Source organism: Salvelinus sp. IW2-2015, linkage group LG1, assembly GCF_002910315.2.
Source record: "Salvelinus sp. IW2-2015 linkage group LG1, ASM291031v2, whole genome shotgun sequence".
NCBI lineage: Eukaryota > Metazoa > Chordata > Actinopteri > Salmoniformes > Salmonidae > Salvelinus > Salvelinus sp. IW2-2015.
Genome location: NC_036838.1, coordinates 11,892,374 through 11,908,803, shown reverse-complemented (window position 1 = coordinate 11,908,803; position 16,430 = coordinate 11,892,374). Strand labels below are relative to the sequence as shown.

Below are 16,430 nucleotides of genomic sequence, written 5' to 3'. Positions count from 1 at the left end.
AACACTACAAGGTAGCTGATATATAGAAGACAACACAAGGGAGTCAAGCCTTCGAGGCTTAACATTAACTAGGCTTAGCACCCCTATGATTTGTAATTCATTTGCATTTACATACGCTGAATTTAGTTTGTTATCAAATTGTTTTGTTTGCATCCAGCTCCATTCATTTAAATGGCGTCCCCTTTTGACCTTTGCACCCTTGACAGCTATCAATCTTTGGTAAATATCCGGTCAAGTGAGAAGAAAGGTGCTGGGTGTCTAGATTTTGAGGGTGTTTTTCTTTTTTTAAGACACTTTATTAGTGATTTATACACAATCCTATCTGTTTACTGTAAATTATAAAACTGAAGGTATTGTCTGGTAACACACAAGATCAATTACATCATCAACAATGAAAAACTTAATAGGATTTCATTTGAATTGGTATGTATTGCACTGAGGAACAAAACCTTGCTTTTATCTTGGGTTTCATTCAGCCAGTCCAGAGCAAATGTACTACAACCTCCCTCTGATAATGGAGTCTCAAAGCCTCCGAATACTCTGTGTGTGTGTGTGTGTGTGTGTGTGTGTGTGTGTGTGTGTGTGTGTGTGTGTGTGTGTGTGTGTGTGTGTGTGTGTGTGTGTGTGTGTGTGTGTGTGTGTGTGTGTGTGTGTGTGGTCTCTTATACACATCTAGATGTGTATAAGAGACAGGTGTGTGTGTGTGTGTGTGTGTGTGTGTGTGTGTGTGTGTGTGTGTGTGTGTGAGATGCATGCGTGCGTGCCTGTGTATATGTGCATGTAGAACACTTTCAACTGAAGCTCAGGGGAAATGACTCAAATTAAATAATTCACCAGTACTATTATACAACAATTACTACAGCATCATTAAAGCTCAACACACAGGCAATGTCAGTAGCATGAAGCCACCACAAACCAAGACAATGGGTTCCTTATCCCCCATACCAGGCAAAACAGACAGCAAGTAATTTGGACAGGCTTCAGTGGGCTTATTGTTTCCACAGTAAAAATAAAAATAGCCACATGCTTCACTCGCTTAACAATTTAAAAATGTTGGCTGAATATGAGCAGGTAGTAAGACAGGCCACTTCATACTGTATTTCTGCAATATCGTGTGAAAAATAGAGGAAAATATGGGATAGTAGGTGTAGTAGCGGATTAATGAATAACATTATTGAATATTTGCTCAAGAGGGTTGTCATTTTATTTGTATTGAAAATGAAAGAGTTGGCATACCGGTATGCAGTATTTGCTCATTCTTTGCAGAAAGAATTCCCTTATCAACAATTAATGCAAATGTAGATTTGTACATTAGATTGAGGGTAATGACATTGCAGTCTTTGAAACATAACTACAATTCCTTCTCAATTTGATTATAAGTAGCCCTGAAGAAAATAAACAATAACTCAAGAAACAGCCACTGATGTGATCAAATTATAGGCCATGAACTAGGATTTAACTCCCTCACAATCCTTATCCAGAGTTGCTACACCCCAGTTGACATTTCCTGCTCCCCAAAGTCAACAGCTAGGTTACTTCCCCAGGAACACTATAGCCCATCCTTCCTTCCTTCCTTCCTCCCTCCTTTTCAGTGATAATAGATCTGAATTGGTTTGATTGGTGAAAGTAATAGGTTGTTAACCACTGATCTGTGATTATCTCAAGGAAATAATTATGCATTTCTGAGGTATTCGAAAAAGGCCAGTAACAACACAAAGAAAGTAAAGACTATTCTCTCCAACATGGTGGTCGTTTTTGGGCTGTTTGATCCCTGACCCAGTAGAATAGGCTGTGACTCTTTGCCTTCCTCTCGTCTAATTACGTTCACAGCAGATCCTCTCTCCTCCACATTTCTACTCAGCTTCATTCAGACTACAAAAAACGACCAATCATTTCAGGTCCAGTATCATGTGATTCAGCAGACTGCTGGCATTACACATCTGGCTAAAAGACTACTGTAGCGATGCTGGAGTCACTTTTATTGATAACTTTGACAACTTCTGGAAACAGAAGATACTCTACAAGAATGACGGAGTCCATCCAAATAATCTTGGCTCTTGGAATCTGTCCATGCATTTCAAGGCTGCGTTGAAACAATGACTGGTAAATGATCCAAGTTAATCTCAGTTAATCCCTACCATTGTGACAATGAGTCGTCATAATGCTGCATCAAATGCACATGATCTTAGGGGCATTGGCAAACACAATGTAAGTAATTAAATTTATGTACCCCTAATTGCACCGAATACATCTGTTTATCCTACAGCTATTGTAAGCAGTAATCATGAACATATAAACCAGAGTTACACTGTCAGCACTGAGGCGGTGTGCAATGGTAGGAAGACCACTTTATGCAGCTCACCCTGCACTATCAGCTCCAATGTAAATAACATGAGTAAGTCTACGTCTGATAAGCTTCACAATATAATAGCCATATTTAGGAAAACCAAAGTTCCAAAGGCTGGGCCTAATATAGTGTAGAAGTATTGTAGTGATTCATATGATAATGATGTAAAGAATATTTGCTGGTCTGTGGTGTGTAATGAGGAGCAACCAGACGCTGCACTTGACGCACTTATGAAACTACTTATTCCAGTTACTAATAAGCACGCACCCATTAAGAGAATGACTGTAAAAACTGTTAAATCCCCTTGGATTGATGAGGAATTGAAAAATTGTATGGTTGAGAGGGATGAGACAAAAGTATGGCAAATAAGTCTGGCAGCCCAACTGATGGCCAAACGTACTGCAAATTAAGAAATCATGTGACTAAACTAAAGAAAAAGAAACTACACTATGAAACAAAGATAAATTATATAAAGAATGATAGTAAAAAGCTTTGGGGCACCTTAAATGAATTTTTGGGAAAAAAAGCCAACTCGGCTCCTTTATTTATTGAATCAAATGTCTCATTCATCACAAAGCCCACTGATATTGCAAACTACTTTAATGACTTTTTCATTGGAAAGATAAGCAAACCTAGGGATGACATGCCAGCAACAAACACTGACACTACACATCCAAGTATATCCGACCAAATTATGAAAGACAAGAATTGTACTTTTGAATTCCATAAAGTCAGTGTGGAAGAGGTTAAAAAATTATTGTTGTCTATCAACAATGACAAGCCGCCAGTGTCTGACAATCTAGATGGAAAATTACTGAGGCTAATAGCAAACGATATTGACACCTCAATTTAAGCCTACTAGAGAGCGTGTGCCCTCAGGCCTGAAGTCATTCCGCTACCCAAGAATAGTAAAGCCCCCTTTACTGGCTCAAATTGCCGACCAATCAGCCTGTTACCAACCCTAAGTAAACTTCTGGAAAAAGATTGACCAGATACAATGCTATTTTACAGTAAATAAATTGACAACAGAATTTCAGCATGCTTCTAGGGAAGGACATTCAACAAGCACGGCACTTACACAAATGACTGATGATTGGCTGATAAAATGATTGTGGGGCTGTCTTGTTAGACTTCAGTGCAGCTTTTGATATTATCGATCATAGTCTGCTGCTGGAAAAACGTATGTGTTATGGCTTTACACCCCCTGCTATAATGTGGATAAAGAGTTACCTGTCTAACAGAACACAGAGGGTGTCCTTTAATGGAAGCCTATCAAATATAATCCAGTTAGAATCAGGAATTCCCCAGGGTAGCTGTTTAGGCCCCTTGCTTTTTAAAGTTTTTACTAGCGACATGCCACTGACTTTGAGTAAAGCCAGAGTTTCTATGTATGCAGATGACTCAACACTATACACGTCAGCTACTACAGCAACTGAAATGACAGCAACACTCAACAAAGAGCTGCAGTTAGAGTGGGTGGCAAGGAGTAAGTTAGCCCTAAATATTTCTAAAACTGGAACAAAACACTCACTAAACCCTAAACCTCAACTAAATCTTGTAATAAATAATGTGGAAATTGAACAAATTGAGATGACTAAACTGCTTGGAGTAACACTAGATTGTAAACTGTCATGGTCAAAGCATATTGATGAAGTAGTAGCTAAGATGGGGAGAAGTCTGTCTATAATAAAGTGATGCTCTGCCTTCTTAACAACACTATCAACAATGCAGGTCCTAAAGGCCCTAGTTTTGTCGCACCTTGACTACTGTTCAGTCGTGTGGTCAGGGGCCACAAAAAAGGACTTAGGAAAATTGCAATTGGCTCAGAACAGCTGGTCCTTGGATGTACACAGAGAGCTAATATTAATAATATGCATGTCCATCTCTCCTGGCTGAAAGTGGAGGAGAGATTGAATTCCTCACTACTTTTATTTATGAGAGGTTGAATGCACCGAGCTGTCTGTCTAAACTACTGGCACACAGCTCAGACACCCATGCATACCCCACAAGACATGCCACAAGTAGTCTCTTCACATTCACCAAGTCCAGAACAGACTATGGGAGGCACACAGTAGTACATAGAGGCATGACTTCACTGCAGCCGAGGTGAGTAAAACATTTAAACGTGTTAACCCTCGCAAGGCTGCAGGCCCAGACGGCATTCCCAGCCGCGTCCTCAGAGCATGCGCAGACCAGCTGGCGGTGTTACACGTTTTTATAAAAGAATAAAATTTTTTTTATTTTTTAAATACATATTCAATCAATCCTTATCCCAGTCTGCTGTTCCCACATGCTTCAAGAGGGCCACCATTGTTCCTGTTCCCAAGAAAGCTAAGGTAACTGAGCTAAACGACTATCGCCCCGTAGCACTCACTTCCGTCATCATGAAGTGCTTTGAGAGACTAGTCAAGGACCATATCACCTCCACCCTACCGGACACCCTAGACCACCCAATTTGCTTACCGACCCAATAGGTCCACAGACGACGCAATCGCAACCACACTGCACACTGCCCTAACCCATCTGGACAAGAGGAATACCCATGTGAGAATGCTGTTCATCGATTACAGCTCAGCATTTAACACCATAGTACCCTCCAAACTCGTCATCAAGCTCGAGACCCTGGGTCTCGACCCCGCCCTGTGCAACTGGGTCCTGGACTTCCTGACGGCCGCCCCCAGGTGGTGAGGGTAGGTAACAACATCTCCACCCGCTGATCCTCAACACTGGGGCCCCACAAGGGTGCGTTCTGAGCCCTCTCCTGTACTCCCTGTTCACCCACGACTGCGTGGCCATGCACGCCTCCAACTCGATCATCAGTTTGCGGATGACACTACAGTGGTAGGCTTGATCACCAACAACGACGAGACGGCCTACAGGGAGGAGGTGAGGGCCCTCGGAGTGTGGTGTCAGGAAAATAACCTCATACTCAACGTCAACAAAACAAAGGAGATGATTGTGGACTTCAGGAAACAGCAGAGGGAGCACCCCCCTATCCACATCGACGGGTCAGTAGTGGAGAAGGTGGAAAGTTTTAAGTTCCTCGGTGTACACATCACGGACAAACTGAATTGGTCCACCCACACAGACAGCGTTGTGGAGAAGGCGCAGCAGCGCCTCTTCAACCTCAGGAGGCTGAAGAAATTCGGCTTGTCACCAAAAGCACTCACAAACTTCTACAGATGCACAATCGAGAGCATCCTGTCGGGCTGTATCACCGCCTGGTACGGCAACGCTCCGCCCACAACCGTAAGGCTCTCCAGAGGGTAGTGAGGTCTGCAGAACGCATCACCAGGGGCAAACTACCTGCCCTCCAGGACACCTACACCACCGATGTCACAGGAAGGCCATAAAGATCATCAAGGACAACAACCACCCAAGCCACTGCCTGTTCACCCCGCTATCATCCAGAAGGCGAGGCAGTACAGGTGCATCAAAGCAGGGACCGAGAGACTGAAAAACAGCTTCTATCTCAAGGCCATCAGACTGTTAAACAGCCACCACTAACATTTAGCGGCCGCTGCCAACATACTGACTCAACTCCAGCCACTTTTAAAATGGGAATGATGGAAATTATGTAAAAATGTACCACTAGCCACTTTAAGCAATGCCACTTAATACAATGTTTACATACCCTACATTACCATCTCATATGTATATACTGTACTCTTATATCATCTACTGCATCTTGCCATCTTTATGCAATACATGTACCACAGCCACTTTAAACTATGCCACTTTATGTTACATACCCTACAGTACTCATCTCATATGTATATACCGTACTCTATACCATCTACTGCATCTGCCATGCCGTTCTGTACCACCACTCATCCATATATCTTTATGTACATATTCTTTATCCTTCACAATTGTGTGTGTGTGTAAGGTAGTAGCGTGGAATTGTTAGGGTAGATTACTGTTGGTTATTACTGCATTGTCGGAACTAGAAGCACAAGCATTTCGCTACACTCGCATTAACATCTGCTAACCATGTGTATGTGACTAATAAAATTTGATTTGATTTGATTTGATTTGATTTGACTACATGGAACTCTATTCCACATCAAGGAATTGACGCAGTAAAATTAGATTTAAAAAACAGATAAAAAAACACCTTATGGAACAGCGGGGACTGTGAAGCAACACAAACATTGGCACAGACACATGCATACACACACAGACATATGATAACATATTTACTATACATACACATGGATTTAGTACTGTAGATATGTGGTAGTGGTGGAGTCGTGGCCTGAGGGCACACAGTGTGTTGTGAAATCTGTGAATGTATTGTAATGTTTTAAAATGGTATAAAATGCCTTAATGTTGTGGACCCAGGAAGAGTAGCTGCTGCTTTGGCAGCAGCTAATGGGGATCCATAAAAATACAAAAATACCGGGTCACCGTAATAACAGTTCGACAGCATTTTTTTTTTATAAAGACACATTTTCTCCTCTACAACGCTCCTGACTGCATTGTGCTGCGATATAAATAGAATGAATAGAATAGGTGTCCCCATTCATGTCAATGATGGCATAATAGGTGGACTGGTGGCCAGTGCAAGGAACAAAGCAGGAAGTGAAAGAAGGAAGTGTACCCACCAATATGTGCTGTGTTGATTGTTGATTCAACTCAACTGACATTTCAAAACACATTCCATTGCATGATCCACACAGTTAACATCATTCGAATGAACATTCTACATTACTATAGAAATTATTGCATCACAATACCAGGCAGCTTTGCAAGTGTTAAAACGGTCAGCTGATTCTAGCCGTCCTTTATGGTAGCTCTAGTCGGCAGTTTAGTCTCCTATTCAGAGGACCATTACTTTTGTTAGTGTGTTATTGATCAAAGTCCCGCCAAATACTTATCATCACTGTCATGTTTGTCATTTATTTTCATGTCTGTCCTGTGCTTCCCTCTGCTGTCTTATTAGGTTCTTTCCCTCTTTCTCTCTCTCTCTCTCCTCCCTCTCTCCCTCTCCGCTCTCTCTCTCTATCTTCCGTTCCTGCTCCCAGCTGTTCTCATTCTCCTAACGACCTCATTTACTCTTTCACACCTGTCCCTATTTTGCCCTCTGATTAGAGTCCTATTTCTCCCTCTGTTTTCCGCTCCTGTCCTTGTCGGATTCTTGTTTGATGTTTGCTGTCCTGCGTCCTTGTTTCCGCCCTGTCGTGTTTTTGCCTGGAATAAAGACTCTGTTTCTTTAAGTCGCTTTGGGTCCGCATTAATCAGCATAAACAGAAGAATCCGACCAGATGGACCCAGCGACTATGGATTCTCTCAACACTGCCGTCGAGTTCCAGGGAGCAATGCTCGGCAGACACGAGCAGAATTGTTTGCTGCTCGTCATGCCGTTGAAACCCTGGCGCGTCAGGTCTCCGATTCTCTCGGACAGTTTCAGAGTCTTCGTCTCGTGCACCAGATACTTCCTGGTCTTCCAAGTCTCCGGAACCTAGGGTTAATAACCACCTTGTTACTCTGGGCAGCCCACTGAGTGTCGCTCCTTTCTCACCCAGTGTGATATTGTGTTCTCTCCAGCCCAACACGTACTCAAGAGAGAGAGCTCGGATCGCTTACGTATATCACTCCTTACTGGTCGGGCTCGGGAGTGGGGCACAGCCATCTGGGAGGCAAGGGCTGAGTGTTCTATCGATTATCTGAACTTTAAAGAGGAGATGATACGGGTTTTTGATCGTTCAGTTTTGGGAAGGAGGCTTCCAGGGTCCTGGCTTCCCTATGTCAAGGTGATCGATCCATAACGGATTACTCTATAGAGTTTCGCACTCTTGCTGCTCCAGTGACTGGAACGAGCCGGCGTGCTGCTTGTTTTCTGGAGGGACTCCACGCTGAGGTTAAGGATGAGATTCTCTCCGGGAGGTTCCTTCCAGCGTGGACTCTTTGATTGCACTCGCCATCCGTATAGAACGACGGGTAGATCTTCGTCACCGAGCTCGTGGAGGAGAGCTCGCGTTAACGGTGTTTCCCCTCTCCGCATCTCACCATCTTCCTCCCCCGGCTCAGAGACTGAGCCATGCAGCTGGGAGGTATTCGCATCCGACTAAGAGAAGGGAACGGAGAATCACAACCGCTTTGCCTCTATTGCGGTTCTGCTGGACATTTTGTCATGTCATGTCCAGTAAAAGGCCAGAGCTCATCAGTAAGCGGAGGGCACTGGTGAGCGCTACTACTCAAGTCTCTCCATCAAGATCCTGTACTACTTGTCGGTCCATCTACGCTGGACCGGTTCGGCTGCTTCCTGCAGTGCCTTGATAGACTCTGGGGCTGAGGGTTGTTTTTATGGACGAAGCATGGGCTCGGAAACATGACATTCCTCTCAGACAGTTAGAGAAGTCCACGCCCATGTTCGCCTTAGATGGTAGTCCTCTTCCCAGTATCAGATGTGAGACACTACCTTTAACCCTACAGTATCTGGTAATCACAGTGAGACTATTTCATTTTTGATTTTTCGTTCACCTTTACACCTGTTGTTTTGGGTCATCCTGGCTAGTATGTCATAATCCTTCTATTAATTGGACTAGTAATTCTATCCTATCCTGGAACGTTTCTTGTCATGTGAAGTGTTTAATGTCGCTATCCCTCTGTTTTCTTCTGTCCTCTACTCAGGAGGAACCTGTGATTTGACAGGAGTGCCGGAGGAATATCATGATCTGCGCACGGTCTTCAGTCGGTCCAGAGCCAACTCCTTCCTCCTCACCGGTCGTATGATTGTTGTATTGATCTCCTTCGGGACCACTCCCCTCGGGGTAGACTATACTCTCTGTCGGCTCCCGAACGTAAGGCTCTCGAGGATTATCTGTCTGTTTCTCTCGACGCGGTACGTGGTGCCTTCTTCCTCTCCCGCCGGAGCGGGGTTTTTCTTTGTTAAGAAGAAGGACGGTACTCTGGCCCCTGCGTGGATTATCGAGGGCTGAATGACATAACGGTTAAGAATCGTTATCCGCTTCCCTTATGTCGTCAGCCTTCGAGATTTTGCAGGGAGCCAGGTTCTTTACTAAGTTGGACCTTCGAACGCTTACCATCTCGTACGCATCAGAGGGGGGGACGAGTGGAAGACAGCGTTAACACTCCGTTAGGGCATTTTGAATACCGGGTTTTTGCCGTTCGGTCTCGCAAATGCTCCAGCTGTCTTTCAGGCATTAGTTAATGATGTACTGAGAGACATGCTGAACATCTTTGTTTTCGTTTACCTTGACGATATCCTGATTTTTTCACCGTCTCTCGAGATTCATGTTCAGCACGTTCGCGTGTACTCCAGCGCCTTTTAGAGAATTGTCTCTACGTGAAGGCTGAGAAGTGCGCCTTTCATGTCTCCTCTGTCACATTTCTCGGTTCTGTTATTTCCGCTGAAGGCATTCAGATGGATCCCGCTAAGGTCCAGGCTGTCAGCGATTGGCCCGTTCCTAAGTCACGTGTCGAGTTGCAGCGCTTTCTCGGTTTCGCTAATTCTATCGGCGTTTCATTCGTAATTTCGGTCAAGTGGCTGCCCCTCTCACAGCTCTGACTTCTGTCAAGTCTTGCTTTAAGTGGTCCGGTTCCGCCCAGGGAGCTTTTGATCTCCTCAAGAAGCGTTTTACATCCGCCCCTATCCTTGTTACTCCTGACGTCACTAAAACATTCATTGTCGAGGTTGACGCTTCAGAGGTGGGCGTGGAGCCATTCTGTCCCAGCGCTTCCATTCTGACGATAAGGTCCATCCTTGCGCTTACTTTCTCATCGCCTGTCGCCATCGGAACGCAACTATGAGTGGTAACGCGAACTGCTCGCATCGCCTTAGCCATAGGCGAATGGCGACAGTGGTTGGAGGGGGCGACCGTCCTTTGTCGTTTGGACTGACCATAAGAACCTTGAGTACATCCGTTCGGCCAAACGACTTAATGCACGTCAAGCTCGTTGGGCGTTGTTTTTCGCTCGTTTCGATTCGTGATTCCTATCGCCCGGGAAATAAGAACACCAAGCCTGATGCCTTATTCGTCTCTTATTCTTCTGTGGCTTCTACCGACCCCGAGGGGATTCTCCCTGAAGGGCGTGTTGTCGGGTTGAACTGTCTGGGGAATTGAGAGACAGGTAAGCAAGCACTCACCCCACACTGCGTCGCCGCGCGCTTGTCCTAGTAACCTTCTGTTCGTTCCTGTCTCTACTCGTCTGGCTGTTCTTCAGTGGGCTCACTCTGCAAGTTAGCTGGCCACCCGGCGTTCGGGTACGCTTGCTTCTATTCGCCAGCGTTTTTGGTGGCCTACTCAGGAGCGTGACACGCGCCGTTTCGTGGCTGCTTGTTCGGACTGCGCGCAGACTAAGTCAGGTAACTCTCCTCCTGCCGGCGTCTCAGACCGCTTCCCATTCCTCTCGACATGGTCTACATCGCCTTAGACTTTATTACCGGTCTGCCTTCGTCTGCGGGGAAGACTGTTGATTCTTACGGTTATCGATAGGTTCTCTAAGGCGGCACATTTCATTCCCTCGCTAAGCTTCCTTCCGCTAAGGAGACGGCACAGATCATCATTGAGAATGTGTTCAGAATTCATGGCCTCCCGTTAGACGCCGTTTCAGACAGAGGTCCGCAATTCACGTCACAGTTTTGGAGGGAGTTCTGTCGTTTGATCGGTGCTCCGTCAGTCTCTCTTCCGGTTTCATCCCCAATCTAACGGTCAAGCAGAAAGGGCCAATCAGTCGATTGGTCGCATATTACGCAGCTTTCGTTTCGAAACCCTGCGTCTTGGGCAGAACAGCTCCCCTGGCTGAGTACGCTCATAACTCGCTCCTTCGTCTGCTACCGGGCTATCTCCGTTTCAGAGTAGTCTTGGTACCAGCTCCTCTGTTCTCGTCCCAGCTCGCCGAGTCCAGCGTTCCCTCCGCTCAGGCTTTTGTCCAACGTTGTGAGCGCACCTGGAGGAGGGTCAGGTCTGCACTTTGCCGTTACAGGGCGCAGACTGTGAGAGCCGCAATAAACGTAGGATAAGGAGTCCTAGGTATTGTCGCGGTCAGAGAGTGTGGCTTTCCACTCGCAACCTCCCCTTACGACAGCTTCTCGCAAGTTGACTCCGCGGTTCATTGGGCCGTTCCGTGTCTCTCAGGTCGTCAACTCCTGTCGCTGTGCGACTGCTTCTTCCGCGACATCTTCGCGCGTCACCCTGTCTTCCATGTCTCCTGTGTCAAGCCTTTTTCTTCGCGCCCCCGTTCGTCTTCCCTCCCCCCCCCCCGTCCTTGTCGAGGGCGACCTATTTACAAGGTACGGAAGATCATGATATGCGTTCTCGGGACGTGGTCACCAGTACTTAGTGGATTGGAGGGTTACGGTCCTGAGGAGAGGAGTTGGGTTCCATCTCGGGACGTGCTGGACCGTTTGATTGAGATGATTTCCTCGTTGCCGCCAGGTTCCTCCTCGAGTGCGCCAGGAGGCGCTCGGTGAGTGGGGGGGTACTGTCATGTTTGTCATTTATTTTCATGTCTTGTCCCTGTGCTTCCCTCTGCTGGTCTTATTAGGTTCTTTCCTCTTCTCTCTCTCTCTCTCCTCTCCCTCTTTCCCCTCCGCTCTCTCTCTCTATCGTTCCCGTTCCTGCTCCCAGCTGTTTCTCATTCTCCTAACGACCTCATTTACTCTTTCACACCTGTCCCCTATTTTGCCCTCTGATTAGAGTCCCTATTTCTCCCTCTGTTTTCCGCTCCTGTCCTTGTCGGATTCTTGTTTGATGTTTGCTGTCCTGCGTCCTTGTTCCGCCCTGTCGTGTTTTTGCCTGGAATAAAGACTCTGTTTCTTTAAGTCGCTTTTGGGTCCGCATTAATCAGCATAACAATCACATCTCGTTCAGCCTATCAGCAGCCTTAATTCCCGGGACTTCAGTTTCAGTTGGTCTATGACCCCAGCACGCTGTGTGGTCAGAAACGTGCTTTCCCCATCCTGATGAGCACTTCCACAGTTTTCCCTCCTGCTGAACTTTTCCTCCTGTGGACTAAATCCCTGTATGTCTGATGTTTAATTAACCACAGTTAATGTCAGTTCTCAAAGGACATGATTCTCGGTTATCTGAACCATGAGTGATCAGATGTGTGTGTGATGTGTGAATGTGGACATCTTCTTCCATTAGACTCGCCCGAACCTGGACATCCGCTTCATCCTTGTTCTGACCGGACATTTTGTAGTGGTTGCTACAGGCCTTAAGCCAGCACCTAAGATTTTTTATTACATTCATGGTCCTTCGATTCTCTACAACCCTACCCCTATTTTACAGCAAGTGTACCCATGAGTTTACCTGTCAAATTGCCAGGGTTAGAGGTTCCAAGCCTGTGCTATTCATTCTGTTTGTTATATGCATGTGTGCTGCTGCTGCTGCTGCAGGGAGGGGGGCGCAACGAAGGCAACCGTCAGCAAGGAGAAACAAAGTCTCATCACGTTAAAAGTCAATGTTACCGTAGAAATGGACTCAACCGCATGAATGTCCGGCCGTCCCGTCTTAAGTCAGCTGTTCGTCCCCCCCAAAAATATATATCATAATAATATACACACATACACAAAAAAAATACAAACGCAACATGGAAAGTGTTGGTCCCATGTTTCATGAGCTGAAATAAAAGTTCCTGAAATGTTCCATATGCACAAAAAAAGCTTATTTCTCAAAAATGTTGTGCACAAATTAGTTTCCAACCCTGTTAGTGAGCATTTCTCCTCCTCCAATTAAAGGCCACTTTAAACAGTTCTGTCACACAACGCAATGCCACAGATGCCTCAAGTTGAGAGAGTGTGCAATTGGCATGCTGACTAAAGGGATGTCCACCAGAGCTGTTGCCAGATAATTTAATGTTAATTTCTCTTCCATAAGCCGCCTTCAATGTCATTTTAGGGAATTTTGTAGTACGTCCAACCGGCCTCACAACAGCAGACCACGTGTAACCACGCCAACCCAGGACCTCCACATCCGACTTCTTCAACTGCAGGATCGTCTGTGACAAGCCACCTGGACAGCTGATGAAACTATTGGTTCTCACAACCGAAGATTTTCTGCACAAACTGTCAGAAACCATCTCAGGGAAGCTCATCTGTGTGCTTGTCGTCCTCAGCAGGGTCTTGACCTGACTGCAGTTCGGCATCGTGGCTGACTTCAGGGGGCAAATGTTCACCTTCGATAGCCACTGGCACGCTGGAGACGTGTGCTCTTTACGGATGAATCCCGTTTTTAACGGTACTGGGCAGATGGTGACCGGTTTGCTGATGTTAACATTGTTAACAGAGTACCCCATGTTCCCCATAATCCCGGTGAGGTTATGGTATGGGCAGGCAGGCATAAGCTACGAACACAACTGCATTTTATCAATGGCAATTTGAATAAACAGTGATACTGTGACGAGATCCTGAGGCCCATTGTTGTGCAATTCATCAACCGCCGTCACCTCATGTTTCAGCATGATAATGCACAGCCCCATGTCTCAAAGATCTGTACAACATTCCTGGAAGCTGAAAAAGGCCCGGTTCTTCCATGGCCTGCATACTCACCAGAGATGTCACTGATTGAGCATGTTTGGATGCTCTGGATCAATGTGTACAACAGCGTGTTCGAGTTCCCGCTAATATCCAGCAACAACCCACATTACACACACCTGGCAACCATCATTACGCACACTCAATCAATCACATTTATTTATACAGCCCTTTTTACATCAACCGATGTCACAAAGTGCTATACAGAAACCCAGCCTAAAACCCCAAACAGCAAGCAATACAGATGTAGAAGCACGGTGGCTAGGAAAAACTCCCTAGAAAGGAAGGAACCCAGAAATAAACCTAGAGAGGAACCAGGCTCTGAGGGGTGGCCAGCCCTCTTCTGGCTGTGTCGGGTTGAGATTAGTACATAGCCAAGATGTTCAAACTAGAGGTCGACCGATTAATCGGAATGGCCGATTAATTAGGGCCGATTTCAAGTTTTCATAACAATCGGAAATCAGTATTTTTGGACACCGATTTGGCAGATTTTTTTTTTTTTTTTTTACACCTTTATTTAACTAGGCAAGTCAGTTAACTTCTCTAGGATAGAGGGCAGCATTTTCCCGTTTGGATAAAAAGCATACCCATATTCAACTGCCAGCTACTCATCATCAGAAGATAAGATATGCATATTGTTAGTAGATTTGGATAGAAAACACTCTAAAGTTTCTAAAACTGTTTGAATCATGTCTGTGAAAAAGTATAACAGAACTTATTTAGCGAGTGCGAAACCCCGAGGACAAACCATTCAGATTTTTCTTTTTTGGAGGGTCACTCTCTTTTCAATGGATTTTTCATTGGGAATACAGATTTCTAATTGACCTTCTTGCAGTTCCTACCGCTTCCACTGGATGAATCAACAGTCTTGAAGAAGATTAGTGAGGGTTTTTCCATTTGTGTAATGAAGAGATAGTACTGTTAGGAAGTAGAGGCGCATGACCAGAAAGCATGCTACAGATTGTTTTAATTTCCTGTATTGAAACCACCAGCTACAGTCCCGGGTCTTCAATTTTATCGATTATTTACGTAAAAAAAATACCTAAAGTTTATATTACAAAAGTTAGTTTGAAATGTTTTGGCAAAGTTTACAAGAGTAACTTTTGAGGATATTTTTGTAGTCATCTATTTCACGAGTTGGAACCGGTGTCTTTCTGATCAAACGTGCCAAATAATAATTGACATTTTGGTATTACTATCCGAGCGAAACTTAACTCGAACACAAGGACCATTTGGTGATGTTTATGGGACATATTGGTCAGTGCCAACTAACAAGAAGCTCATCAAAGGTAAGGCAATGAATTATTATTTTTATTTCTGCTTTTTGTTGTCGGCCTGCAGGGTTGGAAATATGCTTATCTCTCTTTTGTTTACAATGGTGCTAACTCAGATAATAGCATCGTTTGCTCTTCGCCGAAAAGCCTATTTGAATTCTGACATGGTTGGCTGGATTCACAACCAGTGTAGCTTTAATTGGTGTCTTTCATGTGTGATTTAATGAAAGTTAGATTTTTATAGTATATTTTTATAGCAGTAAATTAATTTTGAATTTTGGCGCTCTGCCATTTTCTCTGGCTTTTTTGCCAAGTGTAGACCAGTAGCCGTCCCGCCTAGAACTCAGATTTTTTGTGGAGCTATAAATATGAACTTTACAGAACAAAACATACATGTATTGTGTAACATGAAGTCCTATGAGTGTCATCTGATGAAGATCATCAAAGGTTAGTGATTAATTTTATCTCTATTTCTGCTTTTTTTTACTCCTCTCTTTGGCTGGAAAAATGGCTGTGTTTTTCTGTGGCTATGTACTGACCTAACATAATCGTTTGGTGTGCTTTCGCCGTAAATCCTTTTTGAAATCAGACATGTTGGCTGGATTCACAACAAGTGTAGCTTTAATTTGGTGTCTTTCATGTGTGATTTCATGAAAGTTTGATTTTTATAGTAATATATTTGAATTTGGAGCTCTGCATTTTTACTGGCTTTTGGCCAAGTGGGACTTTAGCGTCCCACATATCCTAGAGAAGTTAAGAACACATTCTTATTTTCAATGACGGCCTAGGAACGGTGGATTAACTGCCTTGTTCAGGGGCAGAACGACAGATTTTTACCTTGTCAGCTCGGGGATTCAATCTTGCAACCTTACGGTTATCTAGTCCAACGTTCTAACCACCTGCCTCTCATTGCACTCCACGAGGAGCCTGCCTGTTACGCAAATGCAGTAAGAAGCCAAGGTAAGTTGCTAGCTAGCATTAAACTTATCTTATAAAAAATAATCAATCAATCATAATCACTAGTTATAACTACACATGGTTGATGATATTACTAGTTTATCTAGCGTGTCCTGCGTTGCATATAATCGATGCAGTGCGCATTCGCGAAAAAGTTCTGTCGTTGCTCCAACGTGTACCTAACCATAAACATCAATGCCTTTCTTAAAATCAATACACAGAAGTATATATTTTTAAACCTGCATATTTAGCTAAAATAAATCCAGGTTAGCAGGCAATATTAACCAGGTGAAATTCTGTCACTTCTCTTGCGTTTTTTGGGGTATATGCAACAGTTTGTGCCGCCTGG

General features: G+C 44.6%; 1 protein-coding gene across 2 annotated transcripts in view; it reads right to left on the bottom strand.

The window, feature by feature from the left end:
* Nucleotides 1-16,430, bottom strand: part of mmp24 (matrix metallopeptidase 24) — an 84,701-nt gene that overhangs the window by 50,403 nt on the left and 17,868 nt on the right. The window lies entirely within an intron of this gene.